Raw genomic sequence first — 11,390 nt, 5'->3', positions numbered from 1 at the left:
GCACTACGACAACATAGCTGTTTAGGTACTTTTGGATGCTTCTGATGTAGAAAAAGCAGGAGGTGACATACAAGGTGACAAGATAATCACAATGGCATTTTGTTCAGTCCTCCTGCTTCTTCCTCCTAATGTGGATTTCTTCAAACAGCTACAACTAGGACATTTAGCACAAGGTATTATATCAAGCTTGTAGCTGGTTTTAATTTATAAAGCTGTACATAACTTGGCACCTAGATATCTCCAGGTACCTATGTCACCTGCAGTTTATCTGTCTGAAGAGTTTCTTCTGGAAGAAGCTGCTTGTGATCTTCCAGTTTCATGTAGTGGGGGTTCCTGAAGCTAGGAAAAACTAATTTTCCATCATGACATTGATAGTCCAGAACAGCCTATTTCTAGAAGCTAGTTTGTATCTTCTAGCAGTAATAAATATATTTATATTCAATTATCCATTTAGACAAAAATTAAAGTCTAGAAAGGATTCCTGTAATATTTAAGGAACAGTGAGGAAAAAAACTATATAATGATGGTTTAAAATATTAGATTAGATGTTTAAAGTAAGTGTCCAATGCTGCTTTCTGCCACATGGTACAGGCAGTCCTCGACTTACAACAGTTCATTTAGTGACTGTCCAAAGTTACAACATCACTGAAAAAAGTGACTTATGACCGTTTTTCACACTGTGACCATTGCAGCATCCCCACGGCCACGTGATCAAAATTCAGATGCTTGGCAACTGACTCATATTTATGACAGTGGCAATGTCTGGGGGGGTCATGTGATTTCCTTTTCCGACCTACTGACAAGCAAAGTCAATGGGGAAGCCCGATTCACTTAACAATCATGTTACTAATTTACCAACTGCAGTGATTCACTTAACAACTCTGGCAAGAAAAGTCGTAAAATAGGATAAAACTCACTCAACAAAGCTTTCACTTAGCAACAGAGATTTTGGGCTCGGTTGTGGTTGTAAGTTGAGGATTACCTATATCATTTCCAGATGTAGTGGGACCCCAAGTATGAACCAGCATAACCTGGCTTTCTTTAAGGGGTTTGGACAGGGCTTTTTTTCAGCCGGAACGCGGCGGAACCGCGTTCCGGCACCTTTTTCCGGGCCGGCCGCACCGGAAATAGCCCCTCCCACACCGGAAATAGCCCCTCCCAAATTTTACTTGCATTCCTGTTCTCTAAAGGGGCGGTCCTAGGGTTTGATGAGGGCGTGGCCAGTTTTGAGTTCCGCCACCTTTTCTCCGAGAANGGGTTTGGATAACTCTATTGTTCCTGCTATGATAGATAAAAATTTGGGGATGCCATTGTGATTTCCCACATAATTTGACATATTGTGGTTTTAAGGCAGAAGTAACAAACTGAGTCCTTTGCTGCAGGAACCTTGAGTATAGTTTCCAGAGTATCTCAAAAACCTATCCACAATATGTTGCATATTAATTGTATTTAATTAATGTAATTATAATCAAATGTAAATGTAAAAGTGGAGTCACAGAGCATGAATAATTTAAGTGAACCTTATGTTGGCTCTGGTGTAAGGGTGATAGTATCGCTCTCTGAAACTCAAGGAAATCCAAAGTATAATTTCTGAAATAATCTTAATATCTGAATTTCTAATGTTACTGGCAATGTACAATTTCATAAAAAAAATGAGTAGTGCAAATTGGAAGATAGAATATGGTCAAGTATTTCCTAGTCTCTCCTATGATGAAATTAATTTTATTTAAGGCAATCCTGGAAACATTTGTTTTGTCAGTAAAACAACTCTCAGTAGTCTCTTTTTAGTTCATTGTTTCCCAATGAATTTGTGGATATCAATTCCCAGAATTTCCTAGTCAGCCTGGCTGGCTGGGGAGTTCTGGAAGTTAATGTCCATGCATTTTAAAGTTGCTAAGTTTGAGAAGTACAATTTTAGACTGAGGAAGCATGGAGGTTATCTGCAGATTCCATTAAATAAGTGATTTCTTGCTATACCTGCATTCCAGATATAATGTTATTTTCTTCTAGCCTGCTTTTGCAAACATACTGAAGTGAGAGAAAAGGGAGAGAGAGCTTTTTTCCTTAGAATGTAGATGCTTGTCAGAATGCCTCTGGAGACAAACCATAAAATACAGGACACAATCTGGCAAAGTTCTTTCATGGCATTTCGGTAAACGGCAAGAGGCACAAGGTAAGCCTCTGGGAAATTTTGATTTCACTTCCACTAAATGAGATTTTATAAGAAGTACCTTCATAAAGTAAAACTGTCTTAAGGAAGAATAAAGTATTTACCACCAAAATATTTGGTGTGAAAAGAAAAACAAATGGAGACCAGAATCTACGCTTTCCTGAGGACTATTGAGATATGATGGTAACTATATTAATTCACAAGTCTTTCCTAAATTAAATGAATTCTTGAGCATGCTAGACTTAATTAATGAGGTGACTTTAGTGTTTTTATTAAGCCAGCAATTTATTGTTTGATCAGTTGATTATTCATTATATTGTAAAAATCCAGAACATGGAATAGTTCAGTTATGTTGTGTGGATGAAGCTAAATAATAAAAAGTTGTGCTCTAAATTCTGCTTTGTATGTAATTCTGTAGGTAAAAGTTTAGCAATTAACATCAATTACAATTTATGGAGCAAATATATAAACCCAACTGAGCTGTTTCTAAGTGCAAGGAACAAGAAAAGAAATGGGCTTAGTCAAAAAGAAATTAACCATTCATTAATACCTATTGCTCTAAATGTTATTCATAGAGAACCTGTCAAAGGGATGTTAATATGTAAATTGATCAATGAGCATAATATAGATTGATTTGAGTTAATGTAAAATAATTCTGACCAAATTATTTTATACCTATTAATATTAATGCAGCATTTGAAAATGGAAAGCTTTTTTTAAGAATGTGGAATTTCTGAGTCACGTTTAATCTATAGGCAGGAATGAACCATTCAGTATAAATCCAGGAAAATAAGAGTGTTAATTCATATTGAAGAAATTTAGAAACCATGATGAATTTCAGCAAGAGATTCAAGAAAGATTCAAGAATAAGAAGTATGTACATATAAAAATAGTGTGCATTGGTTGTCCTTCCCATCCCATAGACCAGGGGTCCCCAATCTCTGGGCTGTGGCCCTCTAATGAGCCATGAACTGTTTGCAACTGGGCTGTGGAAATGGCAGGCGAGTGCACAAGCACATCCCTATTTGCGCGAGCAGCTGGAAAATGTGTGCACGCACACTCCATTTGATGAGTGGTGTGTGTGCGTGCATGTTGCTTGTGCAAATAGAACTGTGTGTGCATGCATGCATGCATGCTGGCCACTTATGTGGAGCTATCCCTTCTCCCCCCTCCCAGTCCCCAAAGACAGAAACATTGGGAACTCTGCCATAGACTGTTTGTTGTCTTCCTTTGAATGGATTGGTATAGCTTCATCGGTGTCCATTGTTTCTGCAATGCTGTCATATTGCTTCACTACATGATACCTATCACACCTGAAAAGGTGGGAAAATTGTAAAATAGATCTGAAAAAAGTTAAAAGGGATAATCCTGGCTTCAAACGTATGCCTAGGGATTATAGCAAAAATAGCAACTAATGGCTAGAACATCCATCACAATCAACATCTTTTAGTGAGAGGCATTTGAGAATTTTGACAAAGAGCTTTCAGGTAAAGAACTGACCCTCAATCATTCAACCCAATCTTTAGACGTATTCTAGGTTTCAGTTGCTAACTGAATTTAAGTAGAAAGGTTACAAAGGAAATACATTATCTAGAGCTCACATAATATGCTGTGAAAAGGATAGCATAGTAATTCTGTAATTTGACTGACAGCATCCACAGTAGCTTCTAATAATAAAACATGGGTTGGAGCTCTGCTTTTTCTTTATTAAGACTATCTTTGATATTGAAATTGTGATTTCAAATGATTAATACCAGCCAATGACAGAACTTATGTACATTGCTTCCCAAACCGAAGTCCTCCAGATACATATGGATCTTTAGTAGAAATGGCCCTGGGAACTGAGAGAGTTAAACTCTCTTATAGAGGGTTATTTGTTAAGGTAGAAGAAATGGGTTTTTATATTAGACTAGGCTAGAGACTCCACTTATAAATCCAAAGAAATATTTCAAGCTTTCGTGTGCTTTCCAAATTCTATAGATTAATTCTTAGTATCTACAATCTATCACTCTAATTGTACTTATTCTGCAACAAAGTTTTCTAATTGCTGCTGCCAATTTCTATCTTCCTCAGATAAAGGTTAAATTATTCCACAATTGAACAGCAAGCGTGATAGATGGAATTTGAACGGAAAGGTTCCATAGAAAGTTATATGGCTTATTTCACCCTTCTGGTCCCTCTTTGACAAGCATAATTTAGTTAAAAGGATATGTATGCCATTAAGCTTTCTCATGCCTGACCATTGAGAATGCCATAATGTCAATTATTATCTTTTTCCATTTGTTTCAGGAACATTTGAAAGGATGGATCTGTGAAATACTCAGAAAATTATTGACTAAAAAAATGATGGGGAAATATCATTATAAAATGTACCATCTGTATTTTTCAGGATATATTTAATGCCAATTATGTACACTCTGTTAAAATATTGAATGGTAATCAATTATCTAGAGAGGCAGCGAAGTGATGTGATTAAAGTACTCAAATCAAAGCAGGAACCAATGCCTTCTCTTAGGCATTGGAAGGCAATTGGGTGACCTTGCACCTTGTTCAACACTCTCAATCCTAGAATGGGAACTGAAAAAAACATCTACCACATCCACTGGAGCATGTGGGTGAGTCCATAGTCTTCAGTAAAGAGTCTCTTGCCTTCAGTGGATTGATTTGGAATTATTATAACAATAATCTTCCATGTAACTCTATACCATATGTTGCCATCTTCATATCTGTTTGAATCATTATAATAGTAATACACAAAGGGTGATGAATCATCATATATATTTTCATTCAAATCGCAGGGAATGTACAAATATAGTGTGAAGAGGTGTTGGGATCACAGTGACAGGGTTCCTCCCAATTGATACCTATAAGCCAGTGGTGGCGAACCTATGGCACGGGTGCCAGAAGCGGCACTCAGAGCCCTCTCTGTGGGCACGCGTGCCGTTACCCCAGTCCTAGGCCTTCAGCTGGGTTTTATAAAACCTTTTCGCTTTAGGCCTCCGCCGCCGTGTGCCCCCCCAAAAAGGTTCAATCAGTCAATTTCAACTTCTCGCAGGGAAAAAAAAATATTGCAAAGTTGGAATTGATTGATTGAACTATTTAGACCCACCCAGTCTACCGTTACCACCGCAGCCACAGCCACCCAATGGGCCACACCCAGCCAATGGGCCACACCCACCCGGCACCCGACGATGCATAAGTGGGTTTTGGGTTGCAGTTTGGGCACTCAGTCTCTAAAAGGTTCGCCATTACTGCTATAAGCTGTACTTAATATTGCTTCTTGCCCAAAGAATCCTGCTTTTGCATTACTTGCACCTATTTGTACAAATATAGAAATATTTCAGGGAATATAGCAGTGGGATAGAGCCTGATTCTGCACCCTGTGCTGTGTGCGTTGGCTATACTTGGAGTGCATTCTAGTTTGGTATTAGTGTATAAACAAATGAAAGTGGAATGCAGCATCAAAACAATTGACTTCTTTTTCACTGTGCATTATGTATTTTCACTAATTATTACATATAACATGATGTCTTTTCTGTGAATAAACTTTTTTGGGGGAAGGGATTAAGAAATTCCTGACATATAGTCTGACATATTGAAATACCATAAGCATTGCTACAATAACAGTTGTTTCTGATATTTTAGAAGCATTTGCAATAAGTATTTAGGAAAATTAACTAATTTAATATGGTTACAGTTCTCAATTATCATACAAAAATATGTTAGTCTCAGGTTTTCAACACAATATCCATATCTACAATATATCTACAAACCCCTGCTTGATGTTCTTGCCCATTTGACTTAAAATAGATTATTTTATGTTTAAATGGGAAGTTGGAAAGTGGCCAAGTAAAGCATTTGTCTTCAACCTTATATGTGTTTCCAATAATGTAATGATGTCCATATAGTGACAATTTTGTGACTGGGTAGTACTTCCTCAAAATCACAATTTGTCTCCTTGTATAAAATTATTTCAGATCCTTTCAACATTACACTATTGTCTCTCTCTCTCTTCCTCCTTCCTTCTCTGAAATAGAAATAAATAAATATATATGTTGGCAACGAGAAAAAGACATGTGAAATATTGTTTCACTGATTAAGAAGGATGGTGTTATAGTCAAATGAAGTAAGTCAGTTGTAAGCACTGAGTCAGTTTATGTTGCAAGCTATCCAATAAAATATATGCAATTATGTGTAATCCAACACAGCATAGATAGGCTAGTTCTTTTATCTTCCACTCAATTAGTTCTGAAGAGTTTTGTTCCAAGACCTACAGCTGTGATTTAAAGAGAGGAAAAGTGTGTGGATAATTGATGCAGAAATCATAGTGCTATTGATTAGGAATCGTTCTTTGGTGATGGGATCTTGCCATTCAGCAAAGAATCCCTGGAACTGATTTTCATTTTCTTAACAACAGCACCTGCAAAAAGAATAATGGCTGTTCACAGTATGCAAAGACACATTTTGGACTACATTATGTATGGACTTTGTCTTCTCCTGCTCTTTTTCCAGATGATTTATATTTTTAACATCCCTTGTCCCTTTGCTGGCTCTCCATTTTTATTTTCCCCACATCTGCCGCTGTCCTAAATGCTATAGGAAAAGTATTAGCTTCTTTGCTGTTTATAGACCAATACATCTTACATCATTAATGACTAGAGAATATGGAGTTAAGATCTGATATGCCTAGAGAATATCCAGTTGGAGGTGGCTAATACAAACATTTTATTTGTATTTTGAATCTCAATACAGCACAGGTTTTATTCTTCAAAGGTTTATTGTCCCATGATAATAAATACCATTTTGAATTGTGGATATACTTTGTGTATGGAATTGGAAAATATGTAATTTGCCCAGGATCCTTATATACATAAAAATCTGGATATATAAAAATCTGTTAAGTCTGAAATTAATCACTCTTCTCCATGAATTTGCTTGCATGTAAAATAGAATATATTAAAGATTTTAGAAGTTATTTTCAAGCAAAACCTGAATGCAGTACTTCTCTTTTTGCAAATAAATTATTTTTCTGAATACACTGTCTAAGAGATTAAAATGAATCTTGCACTTCATTGGTGTGAAGGTCAAACCTACAAGTGAAGCTTAATCTTGAATATTATCACAACTACTGCAATCAGTGTTTATAATGTCAAAGGGCGAAGACTGTGGAAGATAGCAAAGGATTGTTGTGAGCAATTTTGTATCCTTTGATGTTTGTAATTAGATTAAAAAGTGCTTAAATCCGTTGTAGGTTTTAATTGCCCAGAGAATAAAGGTTAAATAACTACGTGGCAGTTCAATTAAATATCATTAAAAATTTTTTTTTGCAATGATTGAATGTGCTTGTATTGATCAACTCACCTGGTTCATGCTATTAAGTATAGCAGTCAGTTACACACAGAGTGATGTAAAGACATGATTTGATATTTATTAGGCAATTTCATCCATTGCTACAATTAACTTCATATTTTATTACCCATTCCAACTACGCTGCATACCAGGAAACCAGAAAATGAAATGGATAACATGCAGAAATGTTTTAATCTTAACTTAGTTACTTTTTATCCGCTATTATCAAGTGACAAGTATTTTTAGACACTGACATGAAATACCCTCTTCATCTTACTATATTTATAGTATAACTTAAAAGCCCATAACCAAATATTACATTTGTATTATTTGTTACAATTATATTCAGTGTTTCCTCTATGAGCTAAAAGCAACTTGCATGGGGGATCTCCCTTTATTTGTTGTGTGTGTCATCCTACAGATGTCTTTTGCTCAGGTTACCTTTGTCAGTGCTTTATTGATATTATCCCCGCCCTCCTGAATCTGATTCTGATTCACAAACACTGGCAATAAATTTCATTTTTGGCATTAGTTTTATCACTAGGAAACTGAAGAATGAGTCCTTAGCCTAGTTGATTCTAACTGATAAATAGATCTCAAAGAATCAAGTATCTTGATTCTTTCTTATTGCCAACTATTAATTTGCCTTCTGCCATTGTGAACAAAAAAGAGAGTATTTGATTCAGATGTACACAATAATAGAGCCACATCTTTAAGTCATCACTATTTTGTTTTTGTCTACACTTCAAATATCTTTACAACATCCTCTGCCCCACACAGAATGGAGCTCATATCAGGAAGATTTGATACTCTGAAGTGATGGTGGGGATTCAACCATACCTGTTTTCAAGAGCATATGTTCAGAATACATATTTTCTTTACCTGTCCTTAGAGCTAATTTACTTACACATCAGCAGATATACGGAGGGGACTTCATCAGAAATCAATGAGAGTTCATTCTGCAGCTTTCTTATTTCAATCTCTAAGAAAGTCACAATATTCTGTACTGTTAAAATTAAGGGATGTTGGTCTAGCAAGAATGCCTTGTTGACACCTACACAGTTTAGTCTTGATTTTTGAATACACATTTGAATTTTTCTCTGTTCTTTTCATCTGTTGGTAACTGCTTTGTATTATTGTTATTTTTAACTGGTCTACAACTGTACAGTAAGTAAGCAGGAAAATAGAAAAGTCATATGTGTTCAAGGTATTCAGTTCTATAATGATTGAACACTAGTGATTAAGTTGTTGGATTACTACTGCGAAGATCCAAGAAATGGAAAATCATTGAGTGGCTTTAGGCCAGTTATTCTCTCAATTCAACCTATTTCACAAACTCAGTGCTGGAGAAATAAAATGAAGATCAGCCAGATTACTCATAAAGAGGCAGTCTCATCCCACTTGATGGGCTGTACCAGAAGCTGGCTATTTAGCATAGCAGGCAGATGAAGATGATGCTGGGAACAATGTGCTTGTTTCCTTACTACTGTATGTGTTCTTGCCTTGAATTTCAGATTGTGCCTCTTCAGCTGTTGCCTTTGCCTTACCTTTGCTTGTGGATTTGCCTTTGCCTTGGGAACTTTCTTTTGCTTTTTGGACTGGACTTGCCTTTGCCTCGAGGAGTAGCGTTGGCTTCATTTGAGTAGCCTTTGGAGCTTTTGGGGGTTGAGTTGGGGCTGACATAGGGAATTGCTTGAAAATACCAATTTAGGCTCAGACGCCTTATTAAAGACTGCTAAGAGGCAGCTACTGATGGAAGTGGAGGATAATTCACTGATTGCACAAGGCTCTTTGTGAAAGTATAGTATAGATTACTAAGTATAGAAGACTTTAAGTTTTATTTTTGTTTTGTGTTTTCAACTGAATCTTGAATATACTGTAGCTAATTATGTTACAAATCTTCTAGTAACTTTGCTGCCCTTCTCCCAGTTGCAAACTAGAACATAATCTTTAGTTTCTAGAATAAGGAGAACATGAGTCTTCCATATATTTTTCACTACAATTTTCAGCATCTTTTATCAGTAGCCATAGCATCTGGGATATTTGAAGGCAGCATTCAACAGTCTGGAAAGCCCAAAAACTTCAGTCCTAAATTCTATCTTCTTCATCGGGACATCAGTTGACTTTCCCTAATCAGGTCAGCATATTCATAGTATTTATTCCTTCTCTCTCCCTTCCTCCCCAAAAATGTCAAGAATTTAGGTATCTTTTCTCATAACTGATGTGCAACAACAGTTTTTGGTTCATGCAATCAGTAACTATTTAACAATATTTATATACCAGTCCAATAACAAGACTCTGGGCAATGCACACCAGGGGCAAGGACAGCAAAAGAACAAAAAACAATCTCTTACTCCATAAAATAATATATCAAATAGTTATATAGTTGCCCTCAATCATACTAAAAGCCACAGGGCCATTGTGATTGAACATGAAGATGGTTGGGGCCAAATATATCTCTGGGTGTGGTATATTCCATAACCTAAGGACTATTATCAAGAAGAATTAGCATATAATCAGCACCCCTTGTAGCTCATGTGGCTAGGGCATCTGTTGACTTGCCCCAAGTCCTCAGATCATAAGGAGGCAATTCTTGATATACTTAACAATATATTTTTAATATACACCATATAGAACTTGACAGCTAATAACTGGCATTTTGAATTGATTGTGGAAACTTAGTGGCTATCAAAGCAGTGATATCAAAATAGATGTTACTCTGCAATAGTAAGTTTGTTCTGCTAGCAGTCTGATTACTACATTTGTACCAGTGGCAGTTTCCAAATTTCTCCAAAAGTAGATCTGAATATAATACAATGCAGAAGTCCAACCAGATATTGATCAGCATGTGAGTAACTATCTTTAATGCTCCCAGTCCTGGTAGGGCCACAACTGGGGCACTAAATTAAAATGGTCAGAGGCTCCCCTAATTACAATTTCTACCTGCTGATGAACAGAAGCTGAGAGTTCAAGTAGACTCCAAAGTCATGGACCAACTATTCAGCAAGAATGCAACCCCATTAAGAGTAATTACTGAGACTAGTGTACCAGATAGTCCCAATTAACAGCAACTTTGTCTTGACAGGATCTAATCTCAAGCCATATATTCTTTAAAATATTCCCAGCACCAGTTTCCATGTTTCAGCTTAGGATGGCACTGAGAGTTCTAACAAGACTAAGAGGGACATAGTTACTTCATCAAAGTCCTGATGAAGGTTCATCATCATCATCATCATTTTAGCCATTGTCTATCCATTGCAGGATAAGGCCTCTTCCACATATTCCCAACCAAATGAAAGTATACAATGTCATCAAGAGAGTAAAAGAATTGAAATGGAAATGGGCTAGTCATATAGCAAGAAAAACTGATGGCAGGTTGACCAAGGCAGTCATAGAGTGGATCCCACTTGATAAAAAGCATCCAGGAAAGAGACCCAAAAAAGATGAAAGTTATCTGCCAGAAAGACCAATGCTGTTTTGACTCTGTGATTGTTCTGAGTACTGACTGGATTTCTCTAGGCGCCTCTGTAGCTGATTCCCCATTATCTTCTCAACAACATTCCCACAAAAGAAGGTTGGGGATATTGTGAAAATAGGAAGAAGAAGGAGTATTACATTGTTCCCAAATGTCATCATTGTCTCTTTAACAGTGGTTTAGGCACCACTGTTAAAGTAATAAAGGTGAGATAAAAAATCTACTATATCTATATATGTGAAATATATGACTGGATTGAAAGATATCTTCTCCAAGAGAAGGTGCACAACCACTTCTTTAAAAGATTATAAAAGAATGTAGCTCTATGGATATGGCCCTTGCTTTCTCATAAATCAGTTTACTGCCTTGTGCTTCACTAACACAGAGGAATAACTG

Source organism: Protobothrops mucrosquamatus, unplaced genomic scaffold (genome assembly GCF_001527695.2).
Source record: "Protobothrops mucrosquamatus isolate PMUCROS unplaced genomic scaffold, P.Mucros_1.0 scaffold_163, whole genome shotgun sequence".
In the NCBI taxonomy this organism is placed as follows: Eukaryota; Metazoa; Chordata; class Lepidosauria; order Squamata; family Viperidae; genus Protobothrops; species Protobothrops mucrosquamatus.
Note: the sequence above shows the minus strand (reverse complement) of the source record.